Below are 16,276 nucleotides of genomic sequence, written 5' to 3' on the forward strand. Positions count from 1 at the left end.
AGAACTCCAACCAGAAATTCAGAGAATGATGGTTACACTCCGAAAAAAAATTCCTACAACAACTCTTGGAGAAATTTATTAGCTAGCTTTGGCAGCCCTTGATAAGCTTTGTGAACAGTAACAAATGATCAAATAACTAACAAAAAATTTTCAAAAGCTTAAAGGAGTCTCTAGTAAATTCTATCTGAAGATCAAGTACAAAGATACTAACTCTTGTGACTATCAGACAACAAAAAGACACCACTTTAGACGGACTCAAAACTTCCTCGCGCAACATTCGCACAACTCTCGGGTTTTTGGCTTGGGGGTGGAATTTCTCAGTCCACGCATATGGGTACATAGCGCGCGCGCGGATAGGTGAGAATGCTTGATGCACACGTACGCACGCAGTGCGCCTATGCGCGGATGGTGCTCTATTTTTTTTCGCACCAATCCAAGCATTCCAAACCTCTAAACAGCTACCAAAACACCATAAAATCTTATTTAACATACTAAACTACCAATTATACTCAACAAATCAACCAAAAACATGAATTTAAACTAATTACCAATATGTAGAAAAAAAGAGAAAATGAAAAGAAGTTACCATGGTGGGGTGTCTCCCACCTAGCACTTTTGTTTATTATCCTTAAGTTGGACTTATGGGGAGCTCCTCTCAAGGTGGCTTGTGCTTGAATTCATCTTGGAACATCCACCAAAGCTTGGTTCTCCATTGTGCCCAAGATTCCTTATTTGTTGCACCAAGTGTTGATGGAGTTCTTCACAAGCTTGGGGCTCCCAAAGTTGATCCTCGTCTTGTGATCCAGGATCCCACACTTTATTTTCACACCCGTCTTCTAATTGATCCTCATGAGTCCAATTTGGTGGCATGACCTTAGAATTCTCAATAAAGTGACCAAACATTCTCCTAGACCCAAACAATCTAGCTCTACACCAAACCTTGCAATTAAACTTTGAACATGCAACCATAATGAGCCTAGAATAATGTTTCCAACCACTAGCCATCTCTCTTTTACTCTTAAAGCTACAAATATGTCTAAGTTTACCATCCGTCTCTAGCAAATCATATTTAAGGGGAATAATAAAGCTTAAGTATAGGGAATTTACCCACTTGAATGAAAGAATGGATGGTGGTGGCTTGGGAGAGGCATCTCCAATGTGCTAGCAAGCTTTACTCCCTTGTGTTTTTCCTTGATTGTCTCCACCTCTTCACAAACTTCTTCACTTTCAATCCTTTGTTCATCATTTTCATCCAACTCTTCTCCATCATTCAAATAATAAATGGGAGGAAGGGAAAAATCTACCTCCACATTGCTTTCCATCTCATTGGGAGAAAGTTCTTCAAATTCAAAGGATTCACCACCAAAATGGTTGGATGCATGGTCTTCATCACCAAGGAAACTCAATTCTCACTTCACTCCTTCCAAGTATTCACTCAAAAATTGTTTTGGAGGTTGTGCACTTTCCTTCTCAACATCAAATTCAATCTTCTTGGAGAGGTTCTCTTCAACTCTAGGTTCCAAAGGAGGTTCCGCATCTCCTAAGTCTTCGACCACTTCTTCCTCATCTTCAATGATCATAGGCTCCTCCAATTATTCTAACACAAAATAACATCCCTCATTCTCCACCGGAGTTTCCAATCTCTCCTTCATGCTATGCTTTTCAATTGATTCTCCACATGTGACCATGGGAGTGCTTTGAGTGCTCAAGTGTTGAGAGGCTAAGATGCTTACTACCTTGGTCATGGTAGCCACAAATTCTAGTGTCTCCCTTTGCATTTCTCCTTGCCCTTGAAGTATAAGGCTAAGGATTTCATCCATTGAGGATTGGAGTGGGTAGGAGGGTTCATTGTCTTGGAGAAATGGTTCATAATAGGGAAGTGGTTCTTCTTGGTAAAGTGGTGGTGCGTATTGAGGTTGTTCTTGGGAGTAGTAATGTTGGAATGGAGGTTCCATGTATGGCTCATATGGTTCAAAAGGTGGTTGGTAGGATGGATATGGATTAGGGTCATATGGAAGTGCTTGGTGAAAAGAGGCTTGTGAGTATGGTTCATGTTGAGGATATGACTCATAGGCATATGGTGGTGGTTCTTGAAAGTCACAAGGAGATTCACCATAGCCATTGGATTGGTGTGCATCAAAGAATGGCTCTTGTTCATATTCTATTGGTGGAGGTTGTTGCCATGAAGATTGATCATATGCATATGGCTCCTCCCACCTTTGATTATCCCATCCTTGATACACATCCTCATTTAAGCTCTCATTGCCTATAACATGGTTAGAACAAAACTCATAGGCAATGTGAGAATTCATGATAGCAAGAGAAAAGGAAAATAAACTCAAATAAGAAATAAAGAAAACCAAATCCTAAAACTAGCATGAGCTAACAAAAGCAAACATATTCACACTATTTACATATATACAATAACCAATAACATAACACCATTGTAATTCCCCAGCAACGGCGCCATTTTGATGAGAGGACTTTTGTGTGGTCTAGAATTCAAAAATAAATTCTCGTTGCAAGTATAGTTTCTAAACCAACAACAATCCTTTCATACAAAAGATTGTTTGTCACTAAAACAAACCCCTAAATTTGTAAACCGAAGTATTGAAGCTCGAGTCGTTCTCCCTAGGAATTGCAACAAAGTGTCTTGTTATTGGTTATGAGGTATGTTTTGGGGTTTTTGATAAGAGGCATGAAATATAAATGGAAAAGAAAGTAAACTAATGGCTAAAAAAGGAAAGTCAAATGAGCTATGTCATCGTCTAACTAATAAAGGAAAGTCAAATGAGCTATGTCAATCCAAGTCCATAAGTCCTAGTTCTCCACCAATTCAATTAGTGAGATCTAGAGTTAATGGCTCCCAATCGTCAATCACTTGGACATTAGTAACTCAAGAGTTCCTAAGTTACCTTCCCAAGCCAAGAACATAAAATTCTACTCTAAAATCCAACCAAGTATTTTATCAAACACTAGGAAGGCATAGAAGGAAAGCATAGTAAATTACAAGAATTAAAGGAATCTACAACTAGAAAGGTAGGAGATTAACAATAGATAGGCAAAACAATAGAAAAGTAAACTCATAATGAAAGAAGAATTTTAACAAACACATAGAAGGCAATAAAAGTAAACAACATGAATTGTAAGAATTAAAGAGAGATCTAACTAGAATAGCAAGAGATCAACAATAGAAAAGGAAGACAATTATGAAACAACAAAGAACTTACCAATTGCATTGAAGAATAAATGTAGATCTACAAAAGAAAGTTCATAAACTACAACTAACAATACAAAGAAATTACAAGAGAAGAATAATTCTACAATCTACAAGAGAACAATTGAAGATGAAAGAGGAAAATTAAGAGGGAAGAAGAAGAAGTAGATCTAGATCTAAAACCTAATCCTAATTCTAGAGAGAAGTGAGAGCTTCTCACTATAAAACTAACTAAAAGCATGATAAAACTAAAATAAAACTAAACTAATGACTAGATGTCTCATCCCTCTTCAATCCTTGGGTTAAATAGCATTAGAAATGAGTTAGATTGGGCCCACAAGGCTTTAGAATTCGCTGGCCATGTATTGCTTTAAGTGGATCATATGGCAGCAACGATGCATACGCGTACAATGAGCTTACGCGTCACCATACGTGTAGAAACTATGTCAAATATTATATCTTTTCGAAGCCCCAGATGTTAGATTTCCAACGCAACTAGAACCGCATCGTTTGGACCTCTGTAGCTCATGTTATGGTCGATTAAGTGCGAAGAGGTCGGCTTGACAGCTTTTGCGATTCCTTCATTTCTTCATGAGTTCTCCATTTTTACATGCTTTTCCTTCATTCCCTTGATCCAATCTTTGCCTCTTAAATCTGAAATCACTTAACAAACATATCAAGGCATCTAATGGAATCAAGGTGAATTAAATTTAGCTATTTCAAGACCTCAAAAGCATGTTTTCACTCTTAAGCACAATTAAAGGTGAAGTTATAAAACCATGCTATTTCATTGGATAAATGTGGGTAAAAGTTTATAAAATCCCCTAAATCAAGCATAAGATAAACCCTACAAATATGGTTTATCAGACACCAAACCTGCTGATGACGTATCTTTGCAAGAAGTTTAGCGCGACTACGGTGTCATTAGTGGGTGATACTATTGCTTCCATCCATTTGGACACATAATCCACTACCACCAAGATGTATGTGTTTGAGTATGAGGGTGCGAAAGGTCCCATGAAATCAATCCTTCACACGTCAAATAACTCTATCTCTAGAATCCCTTGCTATTGCATTTCATGATTGTGAGGGAGATTCTCAGCTCTTTGACACTTGTCACAGTTTCTTACAAATTCCCGTGAATTTCTGAAGAGGGTTGGCCAGTGGAACCCACTCTGAAGGACCTTGGTGGTTGTTGTTTTGCCCCCAAAGTGGCCTCCATACTCAGAACCGTGACAATTCTAGAGGATCTACTGTGTTTCCTCATCTGAGATACAACGCCTGATCATCCCATCCGAGCATCTCTTGAAAAGGTAGGGTTCATCCCACAAGTAATACTTAGCATCATGTAAAAGCTTTTTGACTTGTGGCTTAGTGTACTCCTTGGGGATGAACCTCATGGCCTTATAGTTTGCAATGTCTGCAAACCACGGAGCCCTCTGAATCATAAAGAGCTGCTCATCCGGGAAGGTCTCAGTCATAGTAGTGGGGAGTGGTGTCCTTTGTTCAGGCTCAATCTTGGACAGATAATCAGCTACTTGATTCTCTGACCCTTTCCTGTCTCAAATCTCAATGTCAAACTCCTGAAGAAGTAGTATCCACCTAATTAATCTTGGTTTAGAATCGTGCTTGGTTAGAAGGAACTTAACAGTAGCATGGTCAGTATAGAAAATAATCTTGGAACCAATTAAGTAAGATCTAAACTTATCAATTGTATAGATAACAGCCAGTAATTCCTTCTCTGTAGTAGTGTAACTCTTTTGCATGTCATTCCAAACACGACTGGCATAAGAAATGACGTGCATAAGCTTGTGTTGCCTCTGTCCCAAGACAGCTCATATAGCATAATCACTGGCATCACACATTAGCTCAAATGGCAATTTCCAGTTCAGAAGGGCAATGATGGGTGCAGAAACAAGCTTTGCTTTTAAAGTTTCAAAGGCATGTAGGCTTTCTTTGTCAAAAACAAAAGGAGTGTCAGCAACCAAAAGGTTGCTTAGAGGTTTAGCAATCTCAAAAAAATCTTTTATAAACCTCCTGTAAAATTTTGCATGTCCTAAGAAACTTCTTATTGCCTTAAAACTAGTGGCTGGTGGTAATTTTTCAATTACTTCCACCTTTTCTTTGTCCACCTCTATTCCTTTTTCTAAAATCCGATGACCAAGAACAATTCCCTCAGTTACCATAAAGTGACATTTTTCCCAATTTAAAATAAGGTTTGTTTCTCGACACTATTTCAAGACCAAGGATAGATGCTTAATGCAAGAATTAAAAGAATTACCAAAAACAGAGAAATCATCCATGAATACCTCAATGAACTTTTCAACCATGTCTGAGAAAATAGAGAGCATACACCTCTGAAATGTTGTTGGGGCATTACAAAGTCCAAACGGCATCCTCCGATAAGCAAATACTCCAAAGGGACAAGTGAACAATGTCTTCTCTTGGTTTTGAGGGTCTATTGCAATCTAATTATAGCCAGAGTATCCATCTAAGAAGCAATAGAAAGCATGGCCAGCTAGCCTCTGCAGCATCTGATCAGTGAAAGGTAGGGGGAAGTGATCCTTCTTTGTAGCATTATTGAGCCTCCTATAGTCAATACACATGCGCAATCACGTGATAGTTCTTAAGCTCATTCCTTTCATTCTGAATCATGTCATCCCCCCTTTCTTGGGAACTACTTGTACTGGACTTACCCATGGGCTATCAGAAATAAGGTAAATAATTCTGGCTTCCTAGAGCTTCATGACTTCCTTCTGGACCACCTCTTTCATTGTTGGATTCAGTCGCCTCTGTGGTTGCACAACTGGTTTAGCATCATCCTCAAGCAAGATCTTATGTATACACTTGGTTGAACTAATCCCTTTTAAGTCTCTAATGGTCTATTCAAGAGCTGTTTTGTCACTCTTGAGCATGATGCCAGGGCATCTTAGGCTAGTTTCACTAGCCTTTTTCTTTGTTTTTAATATGTTTTATGCACTTTCTTAAGTTATAAGTAAGCAATTGGGTTAGAAATTCATGTATGCCTAGATTCATTCAATCATGGTTAATTTGATGCAATTTTATGAGAATTATGTTATAATTACTTGTGTACTGAGAATGATGAGAATTCTCATGACTTTAGCAAGGCTTTGATGCATGTATTGGTTGATGACAGGTGAAGAAAATCATGGGAGGAAGTTGAAGAAGGAGCATGGAAAGGATGAACAAGAAGCAACGTTGATGGCCAAGTTAGACCACCAACGTTGCCTCAAATGTTGAGAAGGAGGTAGACTAAGTTTCTTTTTTTCTTTGCATAATTTTCTGGTGCCCATGTTGGAGGGAACGTTGGCTAGCATTGTGATAAAATGTGCTCTCTAGAGATTTGGAAAATCTGTAGCGATGCGCACGCGTGCTATACGCGTATGCGTGGATTGGAAATTCTGACAATCCACGCGCACGCATAGCTGACGCGTACGCGTGGATGGGTAACGTTGGACCAACAACACTGCCTCAAACTTTGGTGGCCAACGTGCACGATCTTGATCTCAAAATCCTGAATTTGAAAAAGCGCAACGACGCGCACGCCTCTATAGCTGATGAGCGGATAATTTATACCCTTTTTGGCATTGTTTTTAGGTAGTTTTTAGTATATTTTAGTTACTTTTTATTATATTTTTATTAGTTTTTATTCAAAAATCACATTTCTGGACTTTACTATGAGTTTGTGTGTCTTTCTATAATTTCAGGTATTTTCTGGCTGAAATTGAGAGACCTGAGCAAAAATCTGATTCAGAGGCTGAAAAAGGAATGCAGATGCTGTTGGATTCTGACCCTCCTTCACTGGAAATAGATTTTCTCGAGCTACAGAAGTCCCATTGATGTGCTCTTAATTGCGTTGGAAATTAGACATCTTGGGCTTTCCAGCAATATATAATAGTTTATACTTGGCTCAAGATTTGGTAGCGAAAACTGGCGTTTAAACGCCGACTCCTTACCCTTTTCTGGCGTTAAACGCCAGAACTGGCATAAAAGTTGGAGTTAAACGCCCAAACTGGCAAAGCTGGAGTTCAACGCCAGGAATAGCCTATGCACGTGAAAGCTTCAGTGCTCAGCCCAAACACACACCAAGTGGGCCTCGAAAGTGGATTTCTGCACTATCTATCTTAGCTTACTCATTTTCTGTAAACCTAGGTTACTAGTTGAGTATAAAAATTACTTTTAGAGATTCGTTTTGTACCTTGATGAATTGCATCATCTACCCTTCTTTCTTGCATAAATAAGACCATAAAAGAGCATAAATCTCATTTGATCAGTACAATTCATGCATTATTTGATGAATATTATGGTACACCACTTTGAGATGAGTTGTGTTGAATTTCAGGTGAGAAAAGCATCAAAAATTGGGTGGAAGACAAACAAGAAGCTGGGCGTGTTAAACTGGCGTGCCACTTGAAGCAAACGCCACAAAAATGCACTGGCGTGGCGCGCCAAGAGCTGGGCGTGGCACGGCAGTACTGAAGTCTAGAGAAGAAGTCCAAGCATGCATGTGGGCGTGGCACGCCAGAGACTGCGCGTGGTACGCTAGTACAAAATTCCAAAGAGCTACAATGGAGGACACAAAAGGGGCGTGGCACGCCAAGCTGGGCGTGGCACGCCTGACCCATCAACTACTATGGGCGTGCCACTTGAGTAAAGGGGCGTGGCACGCCAACTCACTATTCCAAGAAGAACCTTCACTATGGCATGCCACTTGGTGTCGAAGGCGTGGCACACCAGCCACAAGAAGTCATTTGGGCGTGCCACTTGAGAACCCAGGCGTGGCACGCCAAGCTTGAAAAGTTCACAAATCCATGGGCGTGCCACTTGAGCAGCATGGCATGGCACACTGGTACAATAATCCAGAGAAGGGGCTAAAGGCAATTGAAGACTAGGCGTGCCACTTCAGCAACCAGGCGTGGCACGCCAATGCACAAAGGACCAAAAGCAAGGACTGGACGTGCCACTTGGTATCGAAGGCGTGGCATGCCAACCTTAGCATTACACTCCGGCGTGCCACTTGAAGACTGAGGCGTGGCACGCCAACTATTGGAACCAAGACAAGATCATGGGTGTGGCACGCCAGCCTCTAGGCGTGGCACGCTGGTATAAGTTTCCAGAGAGGATGAAGGAGGCCAATTACATGGGTGTGCCACTTGATATCAAAGGCGTGGCACGCCATTCACTATTCGTCATTTAATCGTTCCACTTGAGCAACCAGGCGTGGCACGCCAGTGTCATTCAAGAGAGAAGCATTGGTGCATGCCACTTGAGCTCGTGGTGTGGCACGCCAAACAGAGGACCCACTCAGTCACAAAAGGGGCGTGGCACGCCAGACCCTGGGCGTGCCACGCTAGTTCAACTTTCCAGAGAAGCCTAGTCAAGCATGAAGCAAGGGCGTGACACGCCAGACCTTGGGCGTAGCACGTCAGTACAAGTTTCCAGAGGCAAAGAGAAGTGAGAAAGGCAAGGGGCATGCCTCTTGAGCTTGATGCGCATAAACTAGTTATGCTACGATTTAGGAAATTGCACGATCGGCAAAATTCCTTCCGGCAAGTGCACCGGTTATCGTCGTCAAGTAAAAACTCACAATAGAGTGAGGTCGAATCCCACAAGGATTGGTTGATTGAGCAATTCGGATTAGAAGTGTGTTCTAGTTGAGCGGAATCAAGAATTGAGATGAGAATTGCGGAATGTAAAATTGGCGGGAAAAGTAAATGACAAGAAAATTAAATGGCTGAATCTTAAATTGCATGAATTAAAGAGCAGAATGTAAATTGCTGAAATTAAAAGGGAATGGGGGTGATTGCAAGAATTGAATTGCTGAATGTAAAGAGAAAGTGGAAATCAGAAATGGGGAATTCATTGGGTTTAGGAGATATTGAAATCTCCGAATCAAAACATGTATATCTCTTCCTCAACCAATGCATTCATTGAATTTTGCTTGGCAATCTTATATGATTGGATCCCAATTCCTTGGCTCACCAATGCTCTCTAAAAACAAACAAATTCCCAATCCCTTGGTTTAAATGTTCATAAGAAGAGATGATGCTTGATCACTGATTATACCACACAATTTCATGAACCACAATTTGGTAGGATTACATGTCACAATATCCATCCAAACCCCAATCCAATCCACTGTGAGAAAGCTTCTCTAGCATGAATCCTCCATTCCTTTCCCAAGGCTCCGAAGGATTCCAAGTATGAGTAGTTTCTTTCCCAAGACAACTACTCAATGGAATTAGATCGAGAAGCTTTCTAACAAAATTCAAGAGAAAAGATTGAAGAAGAAGCTAAACTATTATTGATTCATTGAATTACAATAGAGCTCCCTAACCCAATGAAAGGGGGTTTAGTGAATCATAGCTCTGAATTCAATTACAAAGAAAAGGAAAACTAGCTAAAAGTGAAAGTAAAAGTCCTCTCTAACTTAACTTCTATCCTATTTATACACTTTCTATATTGAGCTTCAGTTGTGCTTCTTGGGCTTTGAGGCCTCTCCTTGCTTTCCTTTTGCCTTGGGTTTATGATCCATAATCTTGATGAGGTTGTTGATCCAAATCCTGTAACATTTATTGAGCCAACTTAGTGATAATCAAATAATGACACATGACTCAATAAATTGAGATTTCAAACTCATCAATCCTTCAGGCCCAATCCCATAAACCATGATATTCAATGGGGTTTCATACCAAAGTAAGTTTAAGTTAATAATTGTGCTCAAAGACTAACTTAAATCACAATATTTTTGGCCCAGAAACCTTTTTCAAGAGTGGCGTTTAAGTTGTAGTTTAAGCTTAAACTGCAACTTAAACGCCAGACACTTCCAGTGAGGCCATTTGTAGAAGCACGTTTAAGCTTCAGTTAAGGTTAAACTGAAGCTTAAACGTGGAAATGGAAGAAGGTAGCCCTGGAGAGTCATGTAGTCGAACACGTTTAAGCTTCAGTTTAAGGTTAAACTGAAGCTTAAACGTGGAGATAGGAAGGGCAGCCCTGGAGGTCGAACACGTTTAACCTCCAGTTTGAGGTCAAACTGGAGGTTAAACGTGGAAAAGGGTGGAGGCATACTGGAGGTCGAACACGTTTAACCTCCAGTTTGAGGTCAAACTGGAGGTTAAACGTGGAAGCTTAGAATGGTGGCCCTGGAGGTGTCGAACACGTTTAACCTCCAGTTTGGGGTCAAACTGGAGGTTAAACGTGGAGATGGAGAGAGCAACCCTGGAGTAGAAAAGCTATCGAACACGTTTAAGCTCCAGTTTGAGTCAAACTGGAGCTTAAACGTGGAATGGCTCCCTGGTACTCTTCCTGGTTCTGGCGTTTAACCTCCAGTTTGAGGTCAAACTGGAGGTTAAACGTGGAACTCCTCCCTGGGTGGCATACTCATTCTGGCGTTTAACCTCCAGTTTGAGGTCAAACTGGAGGTTAAACGTGGAATGCTTCTTTAGTGAGGCTTATCATTCTGGCGTTTAACCTCCAGTTTGAGGTCAAACTGGAGGTTAAACTTCAATCCCAGCATTTCTTATCCTTCATGATTTTGGCGTTTAAGCTCCAGTTTAGGCTTAAACTGGAACTTAAACTCCACATGTGATGTTCAAGCTTCCTTTATTGATTTTGTTGCTTCCTTGCTTAGCCTCTTCTTCCCTGAAATCATCCAAACAATTGCATCAAAGTCTTGCAAAATTTCATGAGAAATCTTTCATTCATAGCATTTAAGTAATATAGCTAAAACTCATGGAATTTGCATCAAAATCATATTGTTTGGATGGTTCATTACTTTGTTCTTCATTTAACCATTTTTGGTTACTTTAAGCTCAAGAAAATGCATAAAACAACTAAAACTAACAGAAAAATGCTAGTGAAACTAGCCTATGATGCCTTGGCATCAGAGCTCGAAGGCGTGGCAGGCCAACACAAGAAATCCACTATGGCGTGCCACTTGAGTTTGAAGGCGTGGCATGCCAAGGATGAGAGAGGGATGAGCGTGCCACTTGAAGGAGTAGGCGTGGCACGCCAAGCAGGAAATGAAGGGCACGTGACACGCTAGAGAAGCGCCAGCCACACGCCAGCTAAGAAGTCATGCTTATTGAGTGTTTTCTTTTCCCTCCAAAATGTAATTTTCCTTTTTCCCTTTTGTAATTCTTTTATTTTACTAGGAGTAGTATAAATACCCCCAAGGAGTACTGAAGAAGGGGGTTAAGCAGTCAGTTTTAGATCCACTTTTACACTTCACTTTTGAGTATTTTTTGAGCTATGAGTAGCTAAGTTCCCTCTCATTGAGAGCGGGAGCTCTGTTGTACTTGATGGATTGATAATAGTGAAATTCTTCTTCTCTTCATCTTCTCTTTGATTTGCTAGAAGGAATTTCGTTCTTAATGGATTGAATGCAATTGGGTTTCATGGGAACCTTGGGAAAGGAAACATGAAACCATGCTTGAAATCCCTTCTCACACTAGAGTAGAATCTGGGATTTGGTGTTTGGATATGTGACATATAATCCTCCCTATACTTGGACCTATAATGGTGTGTGCTATAATCAGGGACCAAGCATATCTCTTTTCATGAGCAATTAGACCAAGGAATTGGCTATTGTTCAAGATCTGAGAGATTGAGCCACCAAGAGATTGGGGCTCAATCAATCATAATTGCCAAGAAGTCAATGAGTTGCATGATTGAAGAGGATATAAGCTAGATCTGATCCAAAGAGACAACATCTCCTAATCTCAATGAATTTTCCCTATTCTTATCTATCCATTTCTTTACTGCTTATTTTTATATTCAGAAATTCCCCATTCCCATTTACATTCAAGTCATTTATGATTCTGCCCTTTACTTTCCACCATTTATATTTCTGCACTTTATTGCTTTTCTTTATATTCTAGTCATTTACATTTATGTCATTTACAATTCTGCACTCTACAATCCTATTGATTCGCTTGACTAATCCATCAACTGATTGAAACTGCTCGAATTTGCCAATCTCTGTGGATACGATCCCACTCCACTGTGGGTTATCACTTGACGATAATTTTGGTGCACTTGCCAAAAGGACTAATTCACCAATGTTGAATGGGGTGTGAATTCTGGTTATTAAGTTTTATGGCGCCGTTGTCGGGGATTGGCTTAAATTTGACAGTGATTAAATCAATTGGAGAGCTAGATTAAGCAATTTAAATTCCTTGTTATTTTATTTTATTTAGCACCTTTTATTTTCCTTTATTTTGAGTTTTATTTCGTTCTTATTTGAGTATTTTTTTTACATATTTCCACTCTTCTAACTGTTTGATTAATTGCACCACTCACACTAACATCCACTCTAACAAGAATAACTTCTTCATTCAATTTTTCTTTTTCTTCCCTTGTTTTTTCCTTGTTGGTTGTATGACAGGTAGAAGAAGCGATGCTTCAACTTCCTTTGATTCTGAACCTGAGAGGACCTTCCTTAGATTAAGGAGGGAAGCAAGAGGGAAAGGAGTCGTTGGTGCTGAGGAAGAGGAAGAGTATTTTGAAACAAACATGGAGGAGAACATGGAGTACCACCATGAAGAAGAAGCTCACAATGCTAGAGGAGGCCCAGTAAATCATGATGGGCAAGAAAGGAGAGTCTTAGGCTCCTATATCAACCTAAACCTAGGAAATTGTGGCAGCAGCATCCTCAAGCCAACAATTCATGCCAATAATTTTGAGCTGAAACCTCAGCTCATCACACTTGTTCAGAATAATTGCTCATATAGAGGAAGTGCCCAAGAAGACCCTAATCAACATCTCAGTACATTCTTGAGGATATGTGATACTGTAAAGTCCAACGGGGTACACCCTGACATCTACAAACTACTCTTGTTCCCTTTCTCACTTAGAGATAAGGCAGCAAAGTGGTTGGAATCATTCCCCAAGGATAGCCTAACTACATGGGAGGAGGTTGTGAACAGATTTCTTGCAAGATTTTACCCCCCATAAAGAATCAATAGGCTGAGAGCTGAGGTGAAAACTTTCAGACAACAAGATGGAGAAACACTCTATGAGGCCTGGGAGAGATTCAAAGATTTGACAAGAAGATGCCCACCAGAAATGTTCAATGAATGGGTACAATTACACATCTTTTATGAGGGACTATCCTATGAAGCAAAGAAGGATGTGGACCATTCTGCAGGAGGCTCACTCAATAAGAAGAAAACCATTGAAGAGGACATAGATGTCATTGAGACTGTAGCTGAAAATGAGTATTTCTATGCTTCAAAGAGGACTCAGAAGAAGGGAGTGCTAGAGCTCAACTATGTAGATGCTTTGTTAGCTCAGAACAAAGCAATTGCAGCTCAAATAGCAGCTCTAACCAAAAGGATGGAGGCCAACCAAGCCTCAGTCATTCAAGACCAAACTCCTCAATAAGAAGGGAGTGCATAAGAATCTGAAGGTGACTGGAAACAAGCCAATTATGTGAACAATTCATCCAGACCACCATATGACCCACACTCTAAGACATATAACCCAGGTTGGAAGAACCACCCAAACTTTGGGTGGGGAAATCAACAAAACCACAACCAGGACCACAACAAGCCTTATTCATCAAATCAGCATTTTAACCACCACCCCAACCATCAAATAGGGAACCATAGACCCTACCACAACTCACAAAACACATCATACCATAGTAACCAACCCACACACAACAACCTCAATCAAGATACACCATCCTCGACTATGCAACCATGTGAGACCAAGAGCAACTTTGAGAGAATAGAAGCTACAATAGCACAGCTATCCTCACAAATTACAGGAGCAGTCTCCACCCTCATGGACAGACAAGCACAAACTGACAGAAGGATAGATGCTAATCAAGAGGAATACAGGTCAAATCTGAAAAATCAAGGCGCAGCAATCTCAAAGTTGGAAGCACAAGTGGGGATTTTGTCCAAGCAAATCCCACTTCCCACACACACATTTCCTAGTGATACCATGGCTAACCCAAGAGGGGAATGTAAAATCATTAAGAAGTGGGAAAGTTATAGAAGATGGAACCCCAAGCAAAGACAAGCATGAAGAAGTTGTAGTAAAGCATGAGAACAAGGATGAAGAAGAAATCTCTGCTCCACCAAAACCAGTCTTGAAGCCTTATGTGCCAAGGGCACCATACCCACAAAGGCTGGGAAAAGATGGGAAGGATGGCAAGTTTTCTATGTTCCTAGAGATCTTCAAGAGGCTCCAAATCAACATACCATTTGCTAAGGCATAAATCTTATGTACATGACCATGATGAGAAGGATGAAGATTGAGAAAGCCAAGCCAACAAGAATGGCACTCCAATTAGCTGACAGAACATTTAAGGTTCCACATGGGGTGGTGGAAGACTTGCTAGTGAAAGTAGGAGAGTTCATCTTCCCTGCTGATTTTGTTGTGCTGGACATGGAAGAAGAGGCCAACACGTCAATTATTTTAGGAAGACCATTCCTAGCTACTACTGGAGCCATCATCAATGTGCAAAAAGAGGAACTAGTCTTGAGGTTGCATGAAGAGAAAATGGTCTTCAATGTCTTCAAGGCAATGAGTTACCCCAAGGAATCCGTAGGAGAATGCATGCTGGTAGACACCATGGAACAAATAGTTGAAGAAGTCTTGGTAGAAGAATAATGTGGAGGAACCATTGAGCTGGAGCAAGCACCAGATGGATGAACACCACAAGCAACCATGGGAAACTCAATCATGCCAACCATTACAAGCAACAAAGATGAAGAGCCACCTAAACTAGAGCTGAAAGCATTACCACCCAGCCTGAAATATGCCTATCTAGGTGCCAACAACACCCAACCACTGATCATAAATTCAAGTCTGAGTAAGGAACAAGAAGAGGAGTGATGAGCGGATATTTTATACGCCTTTTGGGGATAATTTCATATAGTTTAGAGTATGTTTTAGTTATTTTTTAGTCTATTTCTAGTAGTTTTTAGGAAAAATTCATATTTCTGGACTTTACTATGAGTTGCGTGTTTTTCTGTAATTTCAGGTATTTTTCTGGCTGAAATTGAAGGAGCTGAGCAAAAATCTGATTCAGGCTAAAAAAGGACTACTAATGCTGTTGGATTCTGACCTCCCTGCACTCAAATTGGATTTTCTGGAGCTAAAGAACTCGAAATGGCATGCTTCCAATTTCATTGGAAAGTAGACATCCAGGGCTTTCCAGAAATATATAATAGTCCATACTTTGCACAAGGATAGATGACGTAAACTGGCGTTCAACGCCAGTTCTCTGCCCAATTCTGGCGTCCAGCGCTAGAAAAGGATCAAAAACTGGAGTTGAACGCCCAAACTGGCATAAAAACTGGCGTTCAACTCCACAAATGGCCTCTGCACGTGACTCACTTAAATCTCAGCCCCAGCACACACCAAGTGGGCCCCAGAAGTGGACCTCTGCATCATCCATCATAGTCCACTCATATTTTGTAACCCTAGGCTACTAGTTTAGTATTTAAACAACTTTTAGAGACTTATTTTGTATCTCATGACATTTCAGATCTAAACTTTGTATTCTCTGATGGCATGAGTCTCTAAACCCCATTGTTGGGGGTGAGGAGCTCTGCTGTGTCTCGATGAATTAATGCAAGTATTTCTGTTTTCCATTCAAACACGCTTGTTCCTATCTAAGATGTTCATTCGCGCTTAACTGTGATGGAGGTGATGAGCTGTGACACTCATCACCTTCCTCAAATCATGAACGTGTGCCTGACAACCACCTCCGTTCTATATACGATTGAATGAGTATCTCTGAGATCTCTTAATCAGAATCTCCGTGGTATAAGCTTGAACTGATGGCGGCATTCATGAGAATTCGGAAAGTCTAAACCTTGTCTGTGGTATTCCGAGTAGGATTCTATGATTGAATGACTGTGACGAGCTTCAAACTCTTGAAGGCTGGGCGTTAGTGACAGACGCAAAAGGATAGTAAATCCTATTCCAACCGGATCGAGAACCAACCGGTGATTAGCCGTGCTGTGACAGAGCGCGTGAGCGTAGTTTTCACTGGGAGGACGGAAGGTAGCCATTGACAAC

The sequence above is a fragment of the Arachis hypogaea genome, chromosome 16 (assembly GCF_003086295.3).
Source record: "Arachis hypogaea cultivar Tifrunner chromosome 16, arahy.Tifrunner.gnm2.J5K5, whole genome shotgun sequence".
Lineage (NCBI taxonomy): Eukaryota > Viridiplantae > Streptophyta > Magnoliopsida > Fabales > Fabaceae > Arachis > Arachis hypogaea.